The sequence below is a fragment of the Rutidosis leptorrhynchoides genome, chromosome 6 (assembly GCF_046630445.1).
Source record: "Rutidosis leptorrhynchoides isolate AG116_Rl617_1_P2 chromosome 6, CSIRO_AGI_Rlap_v1, whole genome shotgun sequence".
NCBI lineage: Eukaryota > Viridiplantae > Streptophyta > Magnoliopsida > Asterales > Asteraceae > Rutidosis > Rutidosis leptorrhynchoides.
Genome location: NC_092338.1, coordinates 291,722,062 through 291,733,089, shown reverse-complemented (window position 1 = coordinate 291,733,089; position 11,028 = coordinate 291,722,062).

The window sequence follows — 11,028 nt, the reverse complement described above, 5'->3', positions numbered from 1 at the left end:
ATCATTAAGTTAGCATATCATATAGATATAGATCATGTGTATAGTTGATTTTAAAAGTGTAGTTAGAAGGATTAACTTTATTTGCGAACAAGTTTAGAATTAACTAAACTATGTTCTAGTGATTACTAGTTTACCACTTCGAATATGATAGCTTTTTATGTATGAATCGAATGATGTTATGAACATCATTACTACCTTAAGTTCCTTGGATAAACCTACTGGAAAAGAGAAAAATGGATCTAGCTTCAACGGATCCGTGGATGGCTTGAAAGTTCTTGAAGCAGAATCATGACACGAAAACAATTTCAAGTAAGATTTCCACTCGAAATAAGATTGTTATAGTTATAGAAATTGAATTAAAGTTTGAATATGATTATTACCTTCTATTAGAAATATAACCTACTGTAAGTAACAAAGGTTTCTTGATCTTGAATGATTACTTGGAATGGATTTAGAAAACTTGGAAGTAAACTTGCAATCTTGGAAGTATTCTTGATTTTATGAAACTAGAGCTTTTGGAATTTATGAAGAACATTTAGAACTTGAAGATAGAACTTGAGAGAGATCAATTAGATGAAGAAAATTGAAGAATGAAAGTGTTTGTAGGTGTTTTTAGTCGTTGGTGTATGGATTAGATATAAAGGATATGTAATTTTGTTTTCATGTAAATAAGTCATGAATGATTACTCATATTTTTGTAATTTTATGAGATATTTCATGCTAGTTGCCAAATGATGGTTACCACATGTGTTAGGTGACTCACATGGGCTGCTAAGAGCTGATCATTGGAGTGTATATACCAATAGTACATACATCTAAAAGCTGTGTATTGTACGAGTACGAATACGGGTGCATACGAGTAGAATTGTTGATGAAACTGAACGAGGATGTAATTGTAAGCATTTTTGTTAAGTATAAGTATTTTGATAAGTGTCTTGAAGTCTTTCGAAAGTGTATGAATACATATTAAAACACTACATGTATATACATTTTAACTGAGTCGTTAAGTCATCGTTAGTCGTTACATGTAAATGTTGTTTTGAAACCTTTAGGTTAACGATCTTGTTGAATGTTGTTAACCCATTGTTTATTATAACAAATGAGATGTTAAATTGTTATATTATCATGAAATTATGATATATAATATATCTTAGTATGATATATATGTGACGACCCAGAAATTTCCGACCAAATTTAAACTTAACCTTTATATGTTTCTGACACGATAAGCAGAATTTGTAATGTTAAATCTCAAAAAGTTTAGAACTACATTCATGTAATCAATTACCCTTTGACCGTGTTCGACGATTCACGAACAATTATGTGTATATAGATATGTAAATATAATATATAATATTAACTGAAAACATTAACAAAGTATTAGATATATGATACTTTACATAAACATATTTGTTTCGATATATTTATCGACAGAATTAAGAGATAATATCAAATGATTGAATTATCAGATACATTATGATATGATTACGGGCCTATGTTATGAGGTCCACTGTGATTTAAGAAATCTATTTTTTTTTGACAACTCATTACTTAACCAGTATGATAAAGATAACGATATTTATATTTTATTTTATTAAATATATATATATATATATATATATATATATATATATATATATATATATATATATATATAACGATTTAAATTAATATTATATATATTTTTATACGCGTATTATACGTACATAGTTTTATACTTTTACTATACTTTAACTTTACCTTTACTTTACTTTTACTTTACTTTAACTTTAATAATTTATACTTTAATAATTCACTTTAATAATTCATACTTTAATAATTCACTTTAATAATTCATACTTTAATAATTCACTTTAATAATTCATACTTTAATAATTCACTTTAATAATTCATACTTTAATAATTCACTTTAATAATTCATACTTTAATAATTCACTTTAATAATTCAAAAATCTATTATAAATAGAATTCAATAGGTTTCATTATTTCATAGAAACTTGAAAATATATTTCTCTAAACTCTCTCAATCGAATTACATATATATATATATATATATATATATATATATATATATATATATATATATATATATATATATATATATATATATATATATATATATATATTTACTTAGTATTATTTCAAGATATTATTAGTGTACATAAAATACTACGACGGAGTTATATTCAGACGATTTCAAAATAAGTTTTCAAATGGGATAGAGCTAAGGAAATTATGGGTTATAGCTATGAAGGTTATGGGTATTGATCGAGGGTATTGCTCGTGAGGTCAACCTAACGTTTATCATTTTCGTTGCGTCTACGTACTTTCCTGCAATATTGAATCACAATATTGATACGTTCGTGAATCCGAGACAAACACTGCACTTGTTCAGTGCCGTCATATACATAATTGCTACGAAATACAGTATTGTGAGTTTCATTTGCTCCCTTTTTATATATATTTTTGGGCTGAGAATACATGCGCTGATTTATAAATGTTTTACGAAATAGGCACAAGTACTAAAACTAATTCTATGTGGGTTTAAACCAGAAATATACCCTTAGCTTGGTAACATTAAACTACTTGTCTATGTACGGTAGGCGCGAATCCTAAAGATAGATCTATTGGGTCTGACAAACCCCATCCTGACTATGGGATGCTTTAGTACTTCGAGGTTATTTTAAACACACCTGATCTGGTGTACTTCAGAGGGTAAAACATGAACGTTAAAGCTTGTTACCGGGTGCCTACAACTTATAGAATACTTTTATACACTTGCGAGTGTACGGATATTTATAGAAACTGAAATCTTGTGGTCTATTACTATTACGGAAATGATGGATTATGATAAACTAATGAACTCACCAACCTTTTGGTTGACACTTTAAAGCATGTTTATTCTCAGGTATTAAAGAATTCTTCCGCTGTGCATTAGCTCATTTTATGGATATTACTTGGAGTCATTCAAGACATACTTTGAAAGACGTTGCATTCGAGTCGTTGAGTTCATCAAGATTAATATTAAGTCAATTATAGTTGGATGTAATATGAAATGGTATGCATGCCGTCAATTTTTGATGTAAAGAAAGTTTGTCTTTTAAAAACGAATGCAATGCTTGTAAAACGTATCATATAGAGGTCAAATACCTCGCGATGTAATCAACTATTGTGAATCGTTTATAATGTATATGAACGGGTCCTTTCAGTTGGTATCAGAGCGGTGGTCTTAGCGAACCAGGTCTTGCATTAGTGTGTCTAACTGATAGTTGTTAAGATGCATTAGTGAGTCTGGACTTCGACCGTGTCTGCATGTCAAAAGTTTTGCTTATCATTTTTAGTCGGAAATCATCTACTTACCATCCTTAGGAAATTACCTGCTTATCATTCTTAAGTCTAGACGCATTTTCCTTCATTTATTGCATAATAGTGTATAGACGAATTCTTATCTTAGCATATCTGTTACTGTGAACTTTGACTGACATCTTTCAAAGATTCCTCCGTAATTTATGGGATTTTGGTATTATATATACATACGTAAATTATATATTGAAGAATACCAAATCTAAATTCTACAATCTATTTCTTACCAAAAAAATTCTTTCCCTGATCATACAAGATGGATCCCTCAACCAGTTCGAGTTCCTCGGATTCCGACAGCTATGCCGATATGGATTTCCACATGAGCTCCGAAAGCAGCGTGACCGGAATGGATCAACCAATTAGCCATTATCTATTCTGGATGAATTGGGTATGGGTTCGTAATCTACTTAACCATTGGAGACAAGAAGAAGGCGATCCCTTTCATCCACCACATTGCCCTCTTGGCAATGAACCTGAAGCACTTACCGGCGAACATGTCTGAAACACCATTTTCTCTCTCATTTCCAGAGTATCTCATCATGATTATATACTACACCAAATTCTAGATCTTATTTATCTGCTCGTCCGAACCGACAATCACCCCGGTGTAATAGAAGAAGTCAACGAGCTTCGCGCTCGGGTAGTGGCTTTGGAGAATATGGTGCAAAGGTTACAAACACCAGCAGTAGCACCAGCAGCATAACCAGTACCACCATCAACAACATCAACAGTACTATTACCACCACCAACAACAACCGCATTGCAAACCTCAACTTCACAATCTGTCCCACGAGCATCGATGTCATACGCCATGTAGATACCAAGGAATACCACAACGATGAAGTATTGATTCATAACTTCATTGGGGAAACATTCTACGGCGATTATGTAATTTCTAAAGTTTAGAAATTATCTATCTTAGCCTTAACCATAAATCAAATGAGTTTAATTTAATATTAACTCATTAAATCAATATTACATCTGAAGAAATATACACATATATATTTCCATAAAGACTGTAATAAAATTCTTTTGTACAAAATATTAATTGTGAAATTTTTTTTTAACGGGTAGGTAATACCCGAGAGATATATAAATTCACAATTAATATGTTACATTCTTCGAATCTGATTCAGCAAATCATCCATTATACTTCCTACTTTCACAACAATATACATTCTTTTATAGAAATCAAAACAACCATACTCATTCAAAATCTAATTACATATTCTGATTTTGAAATCTCAGAATTCGATTCAAGATATAACCGAAATCATCACTCTTAGATTCCTACATCTTTCAAAACTATACTTTGACTTCAAAACTGTCCTAGAACCTCATTTCTATTCATGGAACTCACAAAAATATTTGTATCATTCAAAATCTTAGAACATCATATGCATATTAACAATTACAATATGTGTTCAAACACTTCGAAATTCCTAAAGACATGCGAGATGATGATCCAACCACATATTACCCACTGTCATGCATCTGAAAAGCTCTCGAAACCAAAGTTATAGTTTAACATGTATCCGTGTCAGATCCTTTGATATTTATTACCAAATATAATTTTTCAATCTCTTTCCAAAATAGACAGTTTTGTCACAGCTCCAGCAAATCACCTTCATTTGTTTATACGAATAAACCTTATTATAACAATTACCCCTTCATCATTGTTACTGGGGAACCTTTCATATCTCGCCACATTAGCAGTAAACTTATCAACAACTTCATTAACCTTCGACTTAAGCCTCTCCGAAAAGCCACTATACTTATTCATTAAAACCCCATCATGTACTTACCTACATCCTGTAACAATAATTGTCACACCAACTACTGGGAATTAGCAATCAGTATTTTGAATTTCGCGACAATTTTACGTCAAAAGTTATACATATAACGTCTATCTCCTAGACTTACATACTTCGAATGTGAATTTTCTGAAAAACATCGCAAACTATGAACTAGTTCTCCGAAATTGGAAAAATGCTGATGAAGCAGCAAAAACTGTAAACGACTTTAACAGTCAAAAGTTTGATGATAAAGAATAGTATGGTGGTAAAGCTGAGAAAAAGAGAAGGTTTGAAACTGGAAAACGGATTGAGCAGACCATGAAGGAGGCTGTGGACAAATCACAAAGACTAAACCTGCCTTCAAAGGATCCAAATGATTCAGTGTCTACTGAAATCGTTAGCAAACACCTTACTTCTTATTCTAAACCTTCACAGACAAATCTTCTTCATCATCCATATTATCGTATCTTTTATTATAATATCTTCGATATTCCTGAAGATATTTTCACAACTATTCTTATCCGATATCTTTTATCTCTTCGCAATATCTGCGTTACAACATAAAAAGAAACTGTGTTAGTTTCTAAATTTAAAAAAAAAAATTTGAATTTAAAATAGGAATGTTTTTGAAGTAGTGTTGGGAACTGAAGCATGAGTTAGTATAATATAATGACACTTGATCAACGTGATTATATTACAGTAAGTCATGCTGAGTTTCTAATGGAACGTGATGATTCACAGAACATACCGTCATCATGTACTGTTTACACGACTCTTACATTCTACCCAATTTTCAAACATATTAAGAACATATCTTCTTGATAGCTCTATATTTTCGGATATTCTGGTAATTTGCCAAATCAAGATCGTGCCATTACGATTTTCTTCTTGGAACATTAACTATGTTCATCCAAAAATTCATATCTACGAATTCTGGACTATTATCCGCTTGACTTAAGATCGGGAAGAGAAAACGAAAGCATGAAGCTCCGAAATATAATGGAGAATATAAAGCCCGATAACAACCCCGAAATTACAAACCGTGTATATAAATGCGTATAGCAATATAAAGACACGGGAGAATGAAAAACATAATAACCCCAAGGTAATGGTAGAAGAAAATAACTTTCTCCGGTGGTAGATGAAAAAGAAGAATGACAGATATGAAAGTTAAAAGTATATCAAGAATCAATACTGGATGAAGCATATTAACGACTGCTTTAAAGTATGAATTGGGGAGAAAGACTAGAAGGTGTGAGCTGTGGAAATAAAGAAACGAAGGGGGTGGAATTATAGTAAAATATCAGACAGAGAAATCGAGACAGATTATCGCATTTAATCAAAGAATATCCTGATTTCCTTAATCGCCGAAGAACCAAATCTTATTGCAAAGATTTTCTTTAAATCCCATGAATTCCGGAAATCAATCATAACTACGTCATCGGTTAAAACGAATATACGTTTACTCATTTCACTCTCTTGCGATAGCTTCACTTATACTCTTCGCGTAATCAAATTGTTTTATCTATATTACTCAATGATGATAAAACTCTATTTATCAACTCATATTCGTCATGAAAACATTTTTATAGTTAGCCATGACGACCTCGCTCAAATTTCGGGACGAAATTTCTTTAACGGGTAGGTACTGTGACGACCCAGAAATTTCCGACCAAATTTAAACTTAACCTTTATATGTTTCTGACACGATAAGCAGAATTTGTAATGTTAAATCTCAAAAAGTTTAGAACTACATTCATGTAATCAATTACCCTTTGACTGTGTTCGACGATTCACGAACAATTATGTGTATATAGATATGTATATATAATATATAATATTAACTGAAAACATTAACAAAGTATTAGATATATGATACTTTACATAAACATATTTGTTTCGATATATTTATCGACTGAATTAAGAGATAATATCAAATGATTGAATTATCAGATACATTATGATATGATTACGGGCCTATGTTATGAGGTCCACTGTGATTTAAGAAATCTATTTTTTTTTGACAACTCATTACTTAACCAGTATGATAAAGATAACGATATTTATATTTTATTTTATTATATATATATATATATATATATATATATATATATATATATATATATATATATATATATATATATATATATATATATATATATATATAACGATTTAAATTAATATTATATATATTTTTATACGCGTATTATACGTACATAGTTTTATACTTTTACTATACTTTAACTTTACCTTTACTTTACTTTTACTTTACTTTAACTTTAATAATTCATACTTTAATAATTCACTTTAATAATTCATACTTTAATAATTTACTTTAATAATTCATACTTTAATAATTCACTTTAATAATTCATACTTTAATAATTCACTTTAATAATTCATACTTTAATAATTCACTTTAATAATTCATACTTTAATAATTCACTTTAATAATTCAAAAATCTATTATAAATAGAATTCAATAGGTTTCATTATTTCATAGAAACTTGAAAATATATTTCTCTAAACTCTCTCAATCGAATTACATATATATATATATATATATATATATATATATATATATATATATATATATATATATATATTTACTTAGTATTATTTCAAGATATTATTAGTGTACATAAAATACTACGACGGAGTTATATTCAGACGATTTCAAAATAAGTTTTCAAATGGGATAGAGCTAAGGAAATTATAGGTTATAGCTATGAAGGTTATGGGTATTGATCGAGGGTATTGCTCGTGAGGTCAACCTAACGTTTATCATTTTCGTTGCGTCTACGTACTTTCCTGCAATATTAAATCACAATATTGATACGTTCGTGAATCCGAGACAAACACTGCACTTGTTCAGTGCCGTCATATACATAATTGCTACGAAATACAGTATTGTGAGTTTCATTTGCTCCCTTTTTATATATATTTTTGGGCTGAGAATACATGCGCTGATTTATAAATGTTTTACGAAATAGGCACAAGTACTAAAACTAATTCTATGTGGGTTTAAACCAGAAATATACCCTTAGCTTGGTAACATTAAACTACTTGTCTATGTACGGTAGGCGCGAATCCTAAAGATAGATCTATTGGGTCTGACAAACCCCATCCTGACTATGGGATGCTTTAGTACTTCGAGGTTATTTTAAACACACCTGATCTGGTGTACTTCAGAGGGTAAAACATGAACGTTAAAGCTTGTTACCGGGTGCCTACAACTTATAGAATACTTTTATACACTTGCGAGTGTACGGATATTTATAGAAACTGAAATCTTGTGGTCTATTACTATTACGGAAATGATGGATTATGATAAACTAATAAACTCACCAACCTTTTGGTTGACACTTTAAAGCATGTTTATTCTCAGGTATTAAAGAATTCTTCCGCTGTGCATTAGCTCATTTTAAGGATATTACTTGGAGTCATTCAAGACATACTTTGAAAGACGTTGCATTCGAGTCGTTGAGTTCATCAAGATTAATATTAAGTCAATTATAGTTGGATGTAATATGAAATGGTATGCATGCCGTCAATTTTTGATGTAAAGAAAGTTTGTCTTTTAAAAACGAATGCAATGCTTGTAAAACGTATCATATAGAGGTCAAATACCTCGCGATGTAATCAACTATTGTGAATCGTTTATAATGTATATGAACGGGTCCTTTCAATATATACAGTTAAATGTCGTTACAACGATAATCGTTACATATATGTCTCGTTTCGAAATCATTAAGTTAGTAGTCTTATTTTTACATATGTATTTCATTGTTAATACACTTAATAATATATTTACTTATCATTTAACATAATTAACCAAGTGTATCAATATCTTAATATGATTCATATGTACCTAGTAAGACGTTGTTATAACGATAATCGTTATATATATCGTTTTCGAGTTTCTTAAATTAATAGTCTCATTTTTATGTATATAACTCATTGTTAAAATACCTAATGAGATACATACTTATAATAAAATCATGTTAACTATATATATAACCATATATATGTCATCGTATAGTTTTTACAAGTTTTAACGTTCGTGAATCACCGGTCAACTTGGGTGGTCAATTGTCTATATGAAACCTATTTCAATTAATCAAGTCTTAACAAGTTTGATTGCTTAAAATGTTGGAAACACTTAATCATGTAAATAACAATTTCATTTAATATATATATATATATATATATATATATATATATATATATATATAAACATGGAAAAGTTCGGGTCACTACACAAGGACACTTGGCATAATTGATAACAAAGTATTAAAACCTTGGGTTACACGCAGTCGATATCCTGGTGTAATTATTAAACAAAGTATTAAGACCTTGTTACAATTCGAATCCCCAATTAGTTGGAATATTTGACTTCGGGAATAATAATAATTTGACGAGGACACTCGCACTTTAAATTTATAACCGATGGACTGTTATGAACAAAAACCAGACGGACATATTGAATAATCCAGGACAAAGGACAATTAACCCATGGGAATAAACTAAAATCAACACGTCAAACATCATGATTACGGAAGTTTAAATAAGCATAATTCCTTTATTTTCATATTTAATTGCACTTCTAATTATCGCTCTTTTATTTATTATCATTGTATTTAATTGCACTTTTAATTATCGTACTTTTTAATTATCGCACTTTTATTTATCGCAATTTCATTATCATTATTTACTTTACGCTTTAAATTAAATCTTTTATTTATTTAATATTTTTACATTAGGTTTTAACTGAGACTAAAGTTTTAAAAATCGACAAACCGGTCATTAAACGGTAAAAACCCCCTTTTTATAATAATAATATTACTTATATATATATTTGTATTTTTATAAGTTAAACTAATATAGCGTTAAGCTTGTTTGAAAGATTCCCTGTGGAACGAACCGGACTTACTAAAAACTACACTACTGTACGATTAGGTACACTGCCTATAAGTGTTGTAGCAAGGTTTAGGTATATCCATTCCATAAATAAATAAATATCTTGTGTAAAATTGTTTCGTATTTAATAGTATTTCGTTGTAAAAATAATACTATTTCCTAGTACACCTCGTACACATCAAGTATTTTTGGCGCCGCTGCCGAGGACAATTCTGCTTAAACGTCGGAAGCGCAACGCTATATATATAAAAAAAAAATTTTTAATAATTTTTAGTTTATTTTTATAAAAATACACTTTTGTAAAAATACGTTTTAATATATTCAAAAATATAAAAAGAAAAACATAATTTAAGAATTTTTAAGAGTTTGTTAAATATATAAGTTTTATAAAGTTTCTTTATTTTTATTTTGTAAAAATATAAGTTTTATTTAATTTATATAAATATATTATATAAATATGTAAATCAGAAAAAAAAAATTTATTCGAGGCCCGGTACTGTAGCAGCCCGTAACCTGGCCCGTAACCTTAGCTCGTGCGATCGCATGAGCCCGAAGGCAAATTCTCATGCGATCGCATGAGAGTGTCTGACACGCCACAGTTAACCCTAAAATTGCAATCATTACGGAGTATTATTATTAATTATAATTAATTTAAAACCCTAATTAGGTTTTACTTATTTTATTATTTATGTTTTAGTTTTATTATTTAATTTGTATTATTTTAAGTTTAATTAGTTTAATTAAATTATAAAATTAATACTTTTATAAAATAAATAATATAAAAATAATATTTTTATAAAAATTGTACTTTTTACAACTTTAAGTATATTTTTATATTTTGTTCCTTTTTATTCGTTTTAGCGTAATATTTGTATTTTTTGCTCGTATTTAGTTTTAAGTCATAGTTTTTGCCATAGTCATTTTTACTTCTAAATTTTTAGGCTTTGCC